Raw genomic sequence first — 15,872 nt, forward strand, 5'->3', positions numbered from 1 at the left:
AAAAATTTATTCTCTTAACCCATCTTGTTTACATCAAATACAATGAAGATGTGTAAAATAGTAACCAAAAAACACAAATTTAGGTAATTTTGGCGATGGTAGCTACATTTGCTAAGTTTTCAAATTCATTGCCCACCATAACTTGCAAGAGTTTCAACAAAATGAAAATAAAGAAAACTCTACAAACATATCAAGTATCTTACAAAAAAACATCAAAATAATACATTATCATTGCATATTTCACAGATATCTAGGCTAAAAAACACTTGAGACTTGTTTCATATTTCATACATATTCAAAGTGAGAAAAAGTTGATATCAGAGCAAATAAGTAACAATTCCATTATCTTCTCAAATGCAGGTACAACTGACAATTATATAGTCAATTTGGTCTTTGATATACCAAGAGAAATGTTAATAAGAAAAAAATACAAAGGGTTGCAAACTGAATAGCATGTGAGAAGAAAAGTATCCTTGATGTAAAGAAATTGCAACTGAGGATTCAGAAGTGCTTGTATGATAAACTCTATCCGCAGCAACAAAAGAGTAACTCATATGCCATCAAGATATGAGCCCAAAACCTACAAAGAAAATGAGCAGATCAATAATTTTTTCAAATTAAAAAAAAAACTTACGCGAATTCTTCACGTTATTCTGAAGATGTGATTCTGAAGTACAAATTTACTGACTCGAAAGATGATGCTCCTACATCGAAGAAAATGTAAATGTGTTGAATTCTAATATTGGTTTTGGCTATGGTTTTGAATGTGACATGATGATCCACTCTCCAATATCCAACTCAATTATGCGTAAACTTACGCGAAAAAGATAAAATTTTCGCATAAACTTCTGATGAATTGCCAGGAGCAGGCAAATGTTGTATTTTGTCGCTATGATTGTTGCTATGTGCATAAGCCTTTAAGAGGGAGGGAACTTATATTAATTGAAGAATTTGTAGGAACACAAATAAGATAATTTTCATATATTAAGTGGTCAACTATAAACTGACGCATTGATCTATTTGTTCCCTTTAATAATCATAGCATGACAAAGGTAGTCCAGAATTCATACATATGCTGTAGACTTGGTTAACTTCACACTACTGTTATAAATAACGGTAAATAGCCCCGCAATAGTATATCATAACGATAAATAGTGAGCGATTGCATTCGAAATTTGCTTTTTGACTGCTATTTAAAAGCGGTTTGAGGCTTATTTTTTTAAATTAAACTCAATCCTTGACCATTGTATTTCACCGTTTCCTGTGATTTTTAGCATACTCTCGTCACCTCTCATAGCCTCTGGCACCTACCTTGATACTTCCTCTCATATCTTTCACCGTGAGCTCCTCTTAGGACAGTCCTGTCACTGCTAAGCTTTTCTTCTCGAAGACGACGGCTTTTTGACTCCTCCAGTCATCTTCGGTATTACGTGATGGTTACATGTCTATTTCATGTTTAGGATCTCTTTAAATCATTCAATATGTACTTTTAGATTTTTTAGATTTTTCTTTAAATTTTTTTAGTATTTATATATATCTAAATTAGACCGCTATTTGACTTTGCGTTTTTTATCGCTATTTTGCCGCAATAGCTCGAAATAGCTTTAGCGATGCCTCACCGCTACGCGACGCTATCCGCTATCGATAACCTTGCTTCACACATATATATTAGAGTATGAGTAAGAAATGCATCATAATCAAGTATACACTAAATAAAAAGAACAAAATTCTCAATAAAATAAAAAATTTGTACCTTTGAGATGAGACAAGCACTCCTTACTTGAATTAGCTAAGAATCCATCAAAATCACCAAACCCTAATGTATTCATAAGGAATCATCAAAAAATTAGAAATATTCGGTTAAAAATATTGTTCAAATAACATTGAGATGAAGAAAAGTAGTCCGATCTGAAAACTAGAAACTACTCCTTAAGAATAAAGAGAATAAAATCTCTTTTTTCATTATCAGGAAGTGACTTCAATAAATAAAACTTTTCCGGGGTTGTTATCCATTATATCAAATGCATTGAACACTTGAATGCGACTTAAGTTGGGTATTTTTGAGATCACTTGATGAATCTCCTCTCCGGTTGGTGGTTTTCTTACTACTTCTTTCTTTCTCTCATTAAAATACTCACTCACAGAAACTGCCATCGTTGCAAGTGAATCAACCATTTTATCCCCCTTCTTTTGTTTCTTTGAGCTTATCTCACCACTAGTTGATGCTCTAGGAAGATGTTTCCTTGAAGAGCTTCCACCTTCATTTGTTTCGGATTGTGCCTCAGATTCCTCATGTTGCATTGCATTAGCAGCCTCTTCAAAGGTTTCTGCACCTTCACCATTGCCTCTATCTTTTGCACATAACACCATAATGTCATCCTAATTTTCAATCAAACGATTCTGGTAGCCTTTTGCATCTGGATTAGCCTGCAATATAAGAACATTCATAAATATTGTTAGATATATGTAACAAACTAATAATTCAAATTAATAAGTATAAAGTGCGATATTACCGAAACATAGTCGCTCCATACTTTTTGCTCACTAGCGGGTATAATCACCATTTTCTTCTCATCATCCCATCACGTCAAACCACTTTTATTTTTAATGTCATAGATAACATTATAATGTGTTTTTCAAATTTTGAGTCGATTCTTCACGTTATCTTTGTTCAAGTTGCTATTAAATGATTTTAGTGCATCAACCGCAACTTGATACACTTGAGGCTTCCAAGTACCATAGACTTTTAATCCTTGGTTCATTTGATCGTACAACACATTGGCTAAAGCTGAGTCCATATCACGATTCCACACAACATATGATCTCGACTGAGATGCAATTTGTTTCTCTTTCTTTGTCATCCTAATACATACCAAAGTGAATGACACAGAATTAGTAATAAAGCACAAAGGTTGATTAATAATGAACATTCGACATTGTAGAATGAAGGCACAAGAAAAAGATGATGGCTACAAGTGTAAATAGCTACTGCAAAGTCTGCAAGCAATGAACAAAACAATGTTACTCTAATATTCAAAGATCATAAAACTTATCAAAGACATAAAATTATTCATAACTGCTGACCAACTTTAGCATCAAATCTTATGGATGCTAGCCCCCTCTCAAAGTCGGTATTCATCCCACATTTGCATAGCTAAATCATCTCTAAAGTTACTCCATTCATTTGTAACTCTCACAGTGGTGATACGCTCCTCATCTACATTCTCAATTTATAAAACAGAATCATCTTCTAATTCTCGATCAACATCATTCAACAAGTCGTTTTCATTCATCTCTTCACGTAAAAAATTATGAAGAATACAACATGCATTAATGATCCTAATTTGACTCTTAACACTATAAAAGCTAGCTGTCCGTAATATACCCCATCGCTTTTTTAGCAATCTGAATACCCTCTTAATTGTGTTTCTAGCAGAGGAATGACGTTGGTTAAATAACTCCTTGTAGTTTCTTGGACCATTTTCTCTCCAAGACTTTATATGATAGCGAGTCCCTCTATAAGGTGCCAAAAACCCCGGCCCATTTGTATACCCAACCTCCACAAGAAAGTATTTATCTACAAAATCAAAATCTTCAGTCATAACAATGTAAAAACTAGGAAGCAATACATATATAATAATTAAAAAATTATATTCCTATTTGAGTTAAGTTTCAAGCCATTGGGTCGACGTAAAGCATCACGCAAAACACGAGAATCTGATATTGAACCCTCCCAACCAGGTAGCACATATGAAAATCTCAAATTGGCATCACAAACACCAAGTACATTTGTACTGATCTCTCCTTTTCTATTTCGATATCTACTTTGATCTTCCAAGGGAATAGTTAATTGGATATGAGTCCCATCAAGTGCCCCGATAGCATCCTAAAATTGCACAACCTTATAATTAGTTCTATTAAACAAAAGTATTAAACATGAAAACCTTAATAAAAGAAGTCATAGTTACCTCAAACCATTTCCACTTCTCCATGTCTCTATCATTAGGATTTGTATATTCTTGTCTAATATAGAGACTTCCTATTTTCATGACTGCTTGAAGTACTTTGTGGAACTGCCGACTAATTGTTTCATTTGAACGATAAAAATCTGTTTTGCTTGTCTTATTTTTTACATTATGAGCTAAAATATGCAAAAACATAGCGATAATTTCTTCAATCGTGATATTTCTTGATGCTACTAATCCCCCTCTAGTACATAGAACATCACATAACCTCTTAAACACTTGAGGATTCATCCTTAGTTGTTCAACACAATTATTTACATTGCAAATAAGAGTTCGAATCCAAGACTTTCTAAGGTATGTCATTTCATCCTCTTCTTCGTTTGTTCTTGAACTCTCCTTCAACATATGTTTTGTATAGTACCAAACACCAATGGTAGTAACTATAAAACTGATCACTACCATAATAATTTCCTCATCCTCTCTCCTCTCAAATTCTTCCATTGTATATTTATGTTGGATCATTGAATCCCTTTCATCATTTATCATTTTTAACCTATCACATTAAAAGTTGAACATGCAAGCAGATTACACATATATCCTGAATATATATTTAGCAGGATGCAAATTTAATGAAGTCCTAAGAAAAAACAACTCAAGACATAGAAATAACACCCTACTTTGAAATAACATCCATAAGATTGGAAGTCCTAAGAAAAAACAACTCAAGACATAGAAATAACACCCTACTTTGAAATAACATCCATAAGATTGTATGACAATAAAAAATTGCATATGTTAGAAGCAAAACCTTTCTTATGCTAGAAGGCAAATTGATGTGAATCTGCCTGCATCATTACCTGATGAGCTGAAGATTAGGGGACATAATAGATGTATATATTCTCAAAAGGTAGTGTATGAACTAAAGCCTAGACGGTGCACACATTGTAAAACTGTAGGGCATGACTCTTGTGCACGTAGAAGGAGGAAACCTGTAGTACAAGGTATATGTTTTAGATTCTCAAGCCTATCATCAGCCAATAAAGTCGGAACTAGGGTTATTAATCATTAGAATGTAACTTCAGAGCCGAATGTAACTTCATGTGCATCTCAACATCAACTATAACCACGCTAGCAAAGTCAGAAAGAAAAAGAAGCGTCCAAAGGTCTATCGAACCATGGACTTCGATACCAATTTGTTATGTTTGTTATGTTACTTAGATCCATGAATGGTCTGACTAGATTAATCAACTTTGAACAAAATTGACCCAAAAGCATTAGCCCTTAATTCATTTAACCAGATTTTCATTTAATTGTTCTCCTAATGTCGAACCTTATCTAATGTCCTCGGGAGATCAAACTCACACATTGAAATAAATGAATGACTGCGATCAGTTGTGAACCCTCGATTGTGATAAAAAACACTACAGACTAGCAAACTTCAATCCAATCAGGACACAAAAGAATAAGTGAGTTATCACTGTTATAAGAGAATAATTTCACCTATAACCACGTTCACATAATCCATTAATTAATGAACATATAAGCAAATATCACCTACGGCATGTGAAGTAGAAAAACATCCCCACGTTTAGATTAATGCTCACCTTTAAAAGCTAAAACCAACCAAATATTACACCGATGTTGAAGAAGAAAAGGGTTTTGGGGCTAAATAGTTGCAACAATTCAATCAAACAAAGTTATTATTAACACTATATAAACCCTAGATCAGATCTAGGGTTTCAACTGTAGGGGGAGAGGCAGGGGGAAGGGGCAGGGGGAGAGGCGGCGGGGGGGNCCAGAGAGAGAGAGGGGAACGCCACTTGAAATTCCTCTTTGTTAAATGATCGGGTCGGGATTTGATAAATGATAAAGGGTGGGGTGGAATTTGAAATCAGTTGTTTTGGGCTTTCAAATTTCTTTTTGTTAAATTAATTGATTTAAAATCTAGGCCCAAATCAGAACACAAGCTAGATATTTGAATTTAAAATACCCTGGATTTTAAATCCAGGCCCAAATCCAAGTTCCCAAACACACCCTAAGGGCTAATGCTTTTGGGTCAATTTTGTTCGAAGTTGATTAATCTAGTCAGTGACCATTCATGGATCTAAGTAACATAACAAACATAACAAATTGGTATCGAAGTCCATGGTTCGATAGACCTTTGGACGCTTCTTTTTCTTTCTGACTTTGCTAGCGTGGTTATAGTTGATGATGAGATGCACATGAAGTTACATTCGGCTCTGAAGTTACATTCTAATGATTAATAACCCTAGTTCCGACTTTACTGGCTGATGATAGGCTTGAGAATCTAAAGCATATACATTGTACTACAGGTTTCCTCCTTCTACATGCATCAAGAGTCATGCCCTATAGTTTTACAATGTGTGCACCGCCTAGACTTTAGTTCATACACCACCTTTTGAGAATATATACATCTATTATGTCCCCTAATCTTTAGCTCATCAAGTAATGATGTAGGCAAATTCACATCAATTTGCCTTCTAGAATAAGAAAGGTTTTGCTTCTAACATATGTAATTTTTTATTGTCATGCAATCTTATGGATGTTATTTCAAAGTAGGGTGTTATTTCTAAGTCTTGAGTTATTTTTTCTTAGGACTTCATTAAATTTGCATCCTGCTAAATATATATTCAGGATATATGTGTAATTTGCTTGCATGTTCAACTTTTAATGTGATAGGTTAAAAATGATAAATGATGGAAGGGATTCAATGATCCAACATAAACGTACAAGGGAAGAATTTGAGAGGAGAGAGGATGAGAAAATTATTATGGTAGCGATCAGTTTTATACTATGTTATTTCAAAGTAGGGTGTTATTTCTCTGTCTTGAGTTATTTTTTCTTAGGACTTCATTAAATTTGCATCCTGCTAAATATATATTCAGGATATATGTGTAATCTGCTTGCATGTTCAACTTTTAATGTGATAGGTTAAAAATGGTAAATGATGGAAGGGATTCAATGATCCAACATAAACGTACAAGGGAAGAATTTGAGAGGAGAGAGGATGAGAAAATTATTATGGTAGCGATCAGTTTTATACTTGCTACCATTGGTGTTTGGTACTATACAAAGCACATGTTGAAGGAGAGTTTAAGAACAAACGAAGAAGAGGATGAAAGGATATACCTTAGAAAGTCTTGGATTCGAACTCTTATTTACAATGCAAATAATTGTGTTGAACAACTAAAGATGAATCCCAAAGTGTTTAAGAGGTTATGTGATATTCTATGTACTAGAGGGGGATTAGTAGCATCAAGAAATGTCACGATTGAAGAAATTAGCGCTATGTTTTTGCATATTTTAGCTCATAATGTAAAAAATAAGACAAGCAAAACAGATTTTTATCGTTCAAATAAAACAATTAGTCGGCAGTTCCACAAAGTACTTCAAGCAGTCATGAAGATAGGAAGTCTCTATATTAGATAAGAATATACAAATCCTAATGAGAGACATGGAGAAGTGGAAATGGTTTGAGGTAACTATGGCTTCTTTTATTAAGGTTTTCATGTTTAATATTTTTGTTTAATAGAACTAATTGTAAGGTTGTGCAATTTTAGGATGCTATCGGGGCACTTGACAGGACTCATATCCAATTAACTATTCTCTTGGAAGATCAAAGTAGATATCGAAATAGAAAAGGAGAGACCAGTACAAATGTACTAGGTGTTTGTGATGCCAATTTGAGATTTTCATATGTGCTACCTGGTTGGGAGGGTTTAACATCAGATTCTCGTGTTTTGCGTGATGCTTTGCGTCGACCCAATGGCTTGAAACTTCCCTCAAGTAGAAATATAATTTTTTAATTATTATATATGTATTGCTTCCTAGTTTTTACATTGTTATGACTGAAGATTTTGATTTTGTAGATAAATACTTTCTTGTGGAGGCTGGGTATACAAATGGGCCGGGGTTTTTAGCACCTTATAGAGGGACTCGCTATCATATAAAGTCTTGGAGAGAAAATGATCCAAGAAACTACAATGAGTTATTTAACCAACGTCATTCCTATGCTAGAAACACAATTGAGAGGGCATTCGGATTGCTAAAAAAACGATGGACTATATTACGGACAGCTAGCTTTTATAGTGTTAACTGTTAAGACTCAAATTAGGATCATTAATGCATGTTGTATTCTTCATAATTTTTTACGTGAAGAGATGAATGAAGACGACTTGTTGAATGATGTGGATCGAGAATTAGAAGATGATCCTGTTTTAGAAATTGAGAATGTAGATGAGGAGCGTATCACCACTGTGAGAGTTACAAATGAATGGAGTAACTTTAAAGATGATTTAGCTATGCAAATGTGGGATGAATACCGACTTTGAGAGGGGGCTAGCATCCATAAGATTTGATGCTAAAGTTGGTCAGCAGTTATGAATAATTTTATGTCTTTGATAAGTTTTATGATCTTTGAATATTGGAGTAACATTGTTTTGTTCATTGCTTGCAGACTTTGCAGTAGCTATTTACACTTGTAGCCATCATCTTTTTCTTGTGCCTTCATTCTATAATGTCGAATGTTCATTATTAATCAACCTTTGTATGGAGCGACTATGTTTCGGTAATATCGCACTTTATACTTATTAATTTGAATTATTAGTTTGTTGCATATATCTAAAAATATTTGTGAATGTTCTTATATTGCAGGCTAATCCAGATGCAAAAGGCTACCAGAATCGTTTGATTGAAAATTAGGATGACATTATGGTGTTATGTGCAAAAGATAGAGCCAATGGTGAAGGTGCAGAAACCTTTGAAGAGGCTGCTAATGCAATGCAACATGAGGAATCTGAGGCACAATCCGAAACAAATGAAGGTGGAAGCTCTTCAAGGAAACATCTTCCTAGAGCATCAACTAGTGGTGAGATAAGCTCAAAGAAACAAAAGAAGGGGGATAAAATGGTTGATTCACTTGCAGTGATGGCAGCTTCTGTGAGTGAGTATTTTTATGAGAGAAAGAAGTAGTAAGAAAACCACCAACCGGAGAGGAGATTCATCAAGTGGTCTCAAAAATACCCAACTTAAGTCGTATTCAAGTGTTCAATGCATTTGAGAAGATAATGGATAGCAACCCGGAAAAGTTTTATTTGTTGAAGTCACTTCCTGATGATGAAAAAAAAGATTTTATTCTCTTTATTCTTAAGGAGTAGTTTCTAGTTTTTAGGTCGGACTACTTTTCTTCATCTCAATGTTATTTGAACAATATTTTTAACCGAATATTTCTAATTTTTTGATGATTCCTTATGAATACATTAGGGTTTGGTGATTTTGATGGATTCTTAGCTAATTCAAGTAAGGAGTGCTTGTCTCATCTCAAAGGTATAAATTTTTCATTTTATTGAGAATTTTGTTCTTTTTATTTAGTGTATACTTGATTATGATGCATTTCTAAATGCATTTCTTACTCATACTCTAATATATATGTGTGAAGTTAACCAAGTCTACAGCATATGTATGAATTCTGGACTACCTTTGTCATGCTATGATTATTAAAGGGAACAAATAGATCTATGCGTCAGTTTATAGTTGACTACTTAATATACGAAAATTATCTTATTTGTGTTCCTACAAATTCTTCAATTAAGATAAGTTTCCTCCCTCTTAAAGGCTTATGCACATAGCAACAATCATAGCGACAAAATACAACATTTGCCTGCTCCTGGCAATTCATCAGAAGTTTATGCGAAAATTTTATCTTTTTCGCGTAAGTTTACGCATAATTGAGTTGGATATTGGAGAGTGGATCATCATGTCACATTCAAAACCATAGCCAAAACCAATATTAGAATTCAACACATTTACATTTTCTTCGATGTAGGAGCATCATCTTTCGAGTCAGTAAATTTGTACTTCAGAATCACATCTTCAGAATAACGTGAAGAATTCGCGTAAGTTTTTTTTTTAATTTGAAAAAATTATTGATCTGCTCATTTTCTTTGTAGGTTTTGGGCTCATATCTTGATGGCATATGAGTTACTCTTTTGTTGCTGCGGATAGAGTTTATCATACAAGCACTTCTGAATCCTCAGTTGCAATTTCTTTACATCAAGGATACTTTTCTTCTCACATGCTATTCAGTTTGCAACCCTTTGTATTTTTTTCTTATTAACATTTCTCTTGGTATATCAAAGACCAAATTGACTATATAATTGTCAGTTGTACCTGCATTTGAGAAGATAATGGAATTGTTACTTATTTGCTCTGATATCAACTTTTTCTCACTTTGAATATGTATGAAATATGAAACAAGTCTCAAGTGTTTTTTAGCCTAGATATCTGTGAAATATGCAATGATAATGTATTATTTAGATGTTTTTTTGTAAGATACTTGATATGTTTGTAGAGTTTTCTTCATTTTCATTTTGTTGAAACTCTTGCAAGTTATGGTGGGCAATGAATTTGAAAACTTAGCAAATGTAGCTATCATCGCCAAAATTACCTCAATTTGTGTTTTTTGGTTACTATTTTACACATCTTCATTGTATTTGATGTAAACAAGATGGGTTAAGAGAATAAATTTTTATCAATTTTAAATTCAAATTCATGTATAATAAAGTACCCAAACACTAGATTTTGAAATCAAAGATTTCAAATCCTTTCATTTAATAAAAATATCCAAACAAAAGATTTCTTAAATCATGGATTTCAAATCCTAAATTTAAAATCCCTTGATTTTAAATCAACTTCCCAAATCCAAATCAAGTTCCCAAACGCAGCCTTAGATAATTAGTTAGGTGCAAATGCTTATAGAGTACTAGCTAGCTGATTATCAATTCTTATCTGTTTGAATTGTCATTATTGGTGTGAAGTCTAGTTCATGTAGTTTTTGGTCATGTAAGACAGAGTCAAAGGCTAAAGAACAGAAGAAAGGACGAATGAAGAAAAACAGATAATTTTGGTTATAGGCTTATAAGAATACTTTTTTTTTTGAATTTTAAAAAATTATTGATCTGCTCATTTTCTTTGTAGGTTTTGGGCTCATATCGTGATGGCATATGAATTACTCTTTTGTTGCTGCGGATAGGGTTATCATACAAGCACTTCTGAATCCTCAGTTGTAATTTCTTTACATCAAGGATACTTCTCTTCTCACATGCTATTCAATTTGCAACTCTTTGTATTTTTTCTTATTAACATTTCTCTAAGGATACTTCTCTTCTCACATGCTATTCAATTTGCAACTCTTTGTATTTTTTCTTATTAACATTTCTCTTGGTATATCAAAGACCAAATTGACTATGTATTTTCTTATTAACATTTCTCTTGGTATATCAAAGACCAAATTGACTATGTAATTGTCAGTTGTACCTGCAATTGAGAAGATAATAGAATTGTTACTTATTTGCTCTGATATCAACTTATTCTTACTTTGAATATGTATGAAATATGAAACAAGCCTCAAGTTTTTTCAGCCTGGATATCTGTGAAATATGCAATGGTAATGTATTATTTAGATGTTTTTTTTGTAAAATACTTGATATGTTTGTAGAGTTTTCTTCATTTTTATTTTGTTGAAACTCTTGCAAGTTATGGTGGGCAATGAATTTGAAAACTTGGCAAATGTAGCTACCATCGCCAAAATTACCTAAATTTGTGTTTTTTGGTTACTATTTTACACATCTCCATTGCATTTGATGTAAACAAGATGGGTTAAGAGAATAAATTTTTATCAATTTTAAATTCAAATTCATGTATAATAAAGTACCCAAACACTAGATTTTGAAATCAAAGATTTCGAATCCTTTCATTTAACAAAGATATCCAAACATAAGATTTTTTAAATTATGGATTTCAAATCCTAAATTTAAAATCCCTTGATTTTAAATCAACTTCCCAAATCCAAATCAAAGTTCCCAAACGCAGCCTAATAAAAGCATTTGGTGCAAGACATCCCTATACCATGAGAACATTGCAAAGGTTATTTTCAAACAGTTTGCTTAAACATACTGTCAAAGTATAAGCATGGCCAAAAGGAAGATGGAAGACGAGAAAGAACTAAGTAGTTCCCAAGAAATGACGGCAGTAAAGCCCAAGATAAATATGGAAGTTCCTGTTGAATATTTAAATAATAATAAGGATGTCAATTTCTATGGAGAATCCCACTAGACAAATAATAAAGTTTTAAAGTTCCTTCTGTTATATCAGACCCCCAAAGTTATATATGAACTTTATAATTTTATACTTTGACATGCTGAAATGTTGAACGTCCTATTATAGGCTGAAACCTAGTTCCTTTTTTTTAACAGTGAGGTACATAATTGAATTCATTTTTCAAATGTGCACCCAATGAGATTTGAATCTTTGACTACTTTGATATCAACTTAAAATTCTTTCCACTACAAAAACTCCAAAGTTATGACGAGGGTCAAAAGTTAACTTTAAACGCTCGACATTAAGAATGCCAACTACAAAGGAGACCACTCCTAACCACAATTTGCATATAAATATGCATATGACATAACATACAAGTAGATTGTATTAGATGGAAAATATAAAGGAACAAGCAAGAAAACACTGGAAACATAACCAAGTTTTGCTGCCTCGGAAGGATAAAAAAAATGTCATGCATCACCAGAGGCCCTTAACTACGTCAATAACCATTGCATATTAAGAAATTTAAAGATAAACAAGAAGCCTCATTTTACTTACATTAAAACTCTATCATCTTGTTTGCCATGAGAAAAATGCTGGGACTCGTACCCTGCCAAGACAGCATGAAAATAAGTCGCATGTTTCTTGCCTATACATTGATCCAGCCAGCTGGCGTGGGTAACAAGAAAGAAGATATAGTAAAAGATAAAAAGGCAGTAAAAGAACATACCTGCAGCAGCATTGACACAGAGTGAGAATGCAAGGAAAATTACTGATCTAATGTGAATGTGGTGAAGCTGAAGGGTTCTCTGGTGTAGGATACATGTTCAGCATATTCCCCTTCATACTGGTTGTGAATTTCCACATGGTTTAAGTGTAGAATCTTGGGCCACTCCTCCTCATCCATTTCGCACATCTGTATGAACAGATCTTCACAGCAATATATCTCCAACTTCTCAGGCTTTGGTGATTTCTCAGACTCTAATAACCACTCTGGAAGAGATTTCATTTCGAAATCATAAATCTTCATGAACTGCAAGGAAGAAAGGCTCTCCACCACATTCAAGGATGGGCAATCTATTACTAATAGTTTTTCGAGTGCAGGGAGATCAGAAATTCTCTTCAGGCTGGAACATCTATTAATTTTTAGTTTCTGAAGGGAACAACTGTTACAATTCGATCCCAAGCTGTCAGCTTCTCTAATTAACAATAACTTCAACGCGATCACATGGCATGAGAGGCCCTCAGGGATAGTAATCAATTTAGGGCAATTAACAAGCAGTAACTCCTGCAGACAAGGCATTGCGTGGAATTTGCTCTCCCACTGCCAGTTCTCCCACATAGCAAACTCATGAAATTCAAGATGTTCCAACTTAGGGAATGCAACAGTAGATGCTAAAGCATGTTTTCCTTTATTACCATGTACTCTACCACCACTTGTGCCCATGAATTCAGGTCCAATGGTATTGATTGATGGCATCTCCAAAATATGAAAAATAGCAAGATTTGGCAGCTCCCCAAGGGATGAAAGATTCTCACAGTATTTAAACTTTTTGAGGAGTAACCTTGTCAAGTTGGGAAGTTCCATCGCAGTCATCCAATGGGGCAACCTGCTGCAAGGATAACCTTCTAGTCGGAGTTCATCTAGGCAAGTTGGAGGTTGGAGCAGCTCGGAGATATCCTTAATCCTCTTGATATCAAGCTCGGTTGCTTTATCCATCCAGTTGTAACCACAACTAAGAAAGAAACGAGTAAGATGGGACTTCTCTGTAAGCCGTGCTGCTCTTGCCTCGAAACTATTGGATGTCACATCAAAACTCAGTGATAAATTCCTAAGATGCAAAAGAGGACCCAACTCGTCTAAAGTGCTCCATTTTCCTGTGTTTGTGGTGGGAGTCCCATCCACTTCTACTGGACAATGAAGGCAATAGCCTTTAAGGCAAGTAATGTTCATGATGTCAAGACATCTAAGGTCCTTCAGAGACACTACACTAGATGGTAGGCGATCTAATTCCTTGCAATCATTGAGGTGCAAAAACTGTAGATTTTTCAGATCTCCTATGTTTTCTGGCAGTTCTCTTATCTGAGTGCAACCAAGACCCAAGTATCTCAGATGTGCCAGGGAAGTTAAAGTATCTGGTAGCTCCTCAACTCTGGAACCGTAAAGTTCTAGTACACAGAGAAAAGGAAGGTGACCAAGAAGGTCACTCAGATGTTTTGATTGGTTATTGAACTAAATGAGGGTCCTCAGAGACACCTTACTTCTCAAAATATCATCAACATGCAACTCTCCCCCTTCTATTGAGAGCCGACGAAGTCTCATCCAACTGTCCTTGTTGCTCAGCTTCTCCGGCACATCAACAAACAAACTCTCATCTTGTGACAAGAATTCAGCAAGAGAGCGTAGAAGGTCATGCATCATATGCACAGACCTGAAGTACATGGGGTTGAGCTGTAAGAAGCTTCTGCAAACTAACTCCTTATAATATTTGTGTCCAGTCTTATCCATCAATGCAGGTGAACCGCCTTGGCCTTTTATAAAACCTTCGGCAGTCCATAGGTCAACAACCTCATACATACTAATATCGTAGCCCTTTGGTAACAAAAACCACCACAAAAAGCACTGTTTAAGATGGGGCGGCAACTGCAAGTAGCTCCAGTATAATGCTCTATTAACTTGCTCAGGGAATCCAGAGATAGACCACACATTACTTTCGAGGACTGCTTCCCAGTCACTCCTTGACTTTGACTTTTCGCATAGAGCACCTCCCATGGCCTTGATAGCTAAAGGAAGAACCCCACGTTTCTCAACAATCTTTATCCCAATGTCTTGTAAATGCTCAATCTCCCACTCCTTTCCCCTCGGTACTAGCTTTTTGCAAAGAAGCGACCATCCATCTTCTGGAGACAATATATCCACTTTGTGACAATAAACTGCCCTCATCCTATTGGCAACTCTCTCATCTCTGGTAGTCACAAGAACTCTACTTCCCACCACACCTACACTAAGAGGGTTTCTCAGTAACATTTCCCATACACTCACATCCCAAACATCGTCAAGCACGAACATGAACTTCTTCCCTCTTAGACATGTCACCAACTTGTTTACAAGCTGATTTCTACTAACTACATTCCCATGATCACCACCGGCACCAAAAAACACATCCTTTAGGAGATCATTCTCATCAAAACTTTTAGACACGGAAAATCCAAATTTTCAACGAAAACTGTCCAATTGTGGTATCATTGAATACCTGTTGAGCTAGTGTGGTCTTACCTATGCCCCCCAACCCCACAATTGCAAACACGAGAACATTTTCACTCCCATCGGGCTTAGTGAGTAACTGGACCAGTTTTCTTGTGTCATCTATGATTTTAGTTCCAACAAGATCAGACTCCACTATTGAAGAAGTCTTTTCACTTATCTCACTCACCATGCTCTCATCACTAAGATTGCCACAAAGGGAGACAAGTCCATATAAGCTCTTCTCCTCGGATATCTTATCCAACATAGAGTTGAGAGTTTTGATTCTTTTACCAATATCATGAGCATACACAGGATTGCGGAAACATGTTGGTAAAGGTAAACAAGATAGTTGATAAAAGTTGTTGCATCCCCATGTTCCGCTCCAAGAAAGTTCCTGTGAACATAATCACACCATCGTTTCTAAGAAATTTGCCCCATCTCATCTAAATACCAAAATTTAATATCCTTAATAAACATGCATGTTTAACACTTTAATCTATTGTTTTATAAGAATAATCCTTAATCATATACTTATAAAAAGA

General features: G+C 34.8%; 1 pseudogene; it reads right to left on the bottom strand.

Annotated features, from left to right (window-relative positions):
* The window catches only part of LOC109850405, a 33,829-nt pseudogene continuing 18,277 nt past the window's right edge, over positions 321 to 15,872 (bottom strand).

The sequence above is a fragment of the Asparagus officinalis genome, chromosome 7 (genome assembly GCF_001876935.1).
Source record: "Asparagus officinalis chromosome 7, Aspof.V1, whole genome shotgun sequence".
NCBI classification, from domain to species: Eukaryota; Viridiplantae; Streptophyta; class Magnoliopsida; order Asparagales; family Asparagaceae; genus Asparagus; species Asparagus officinalis.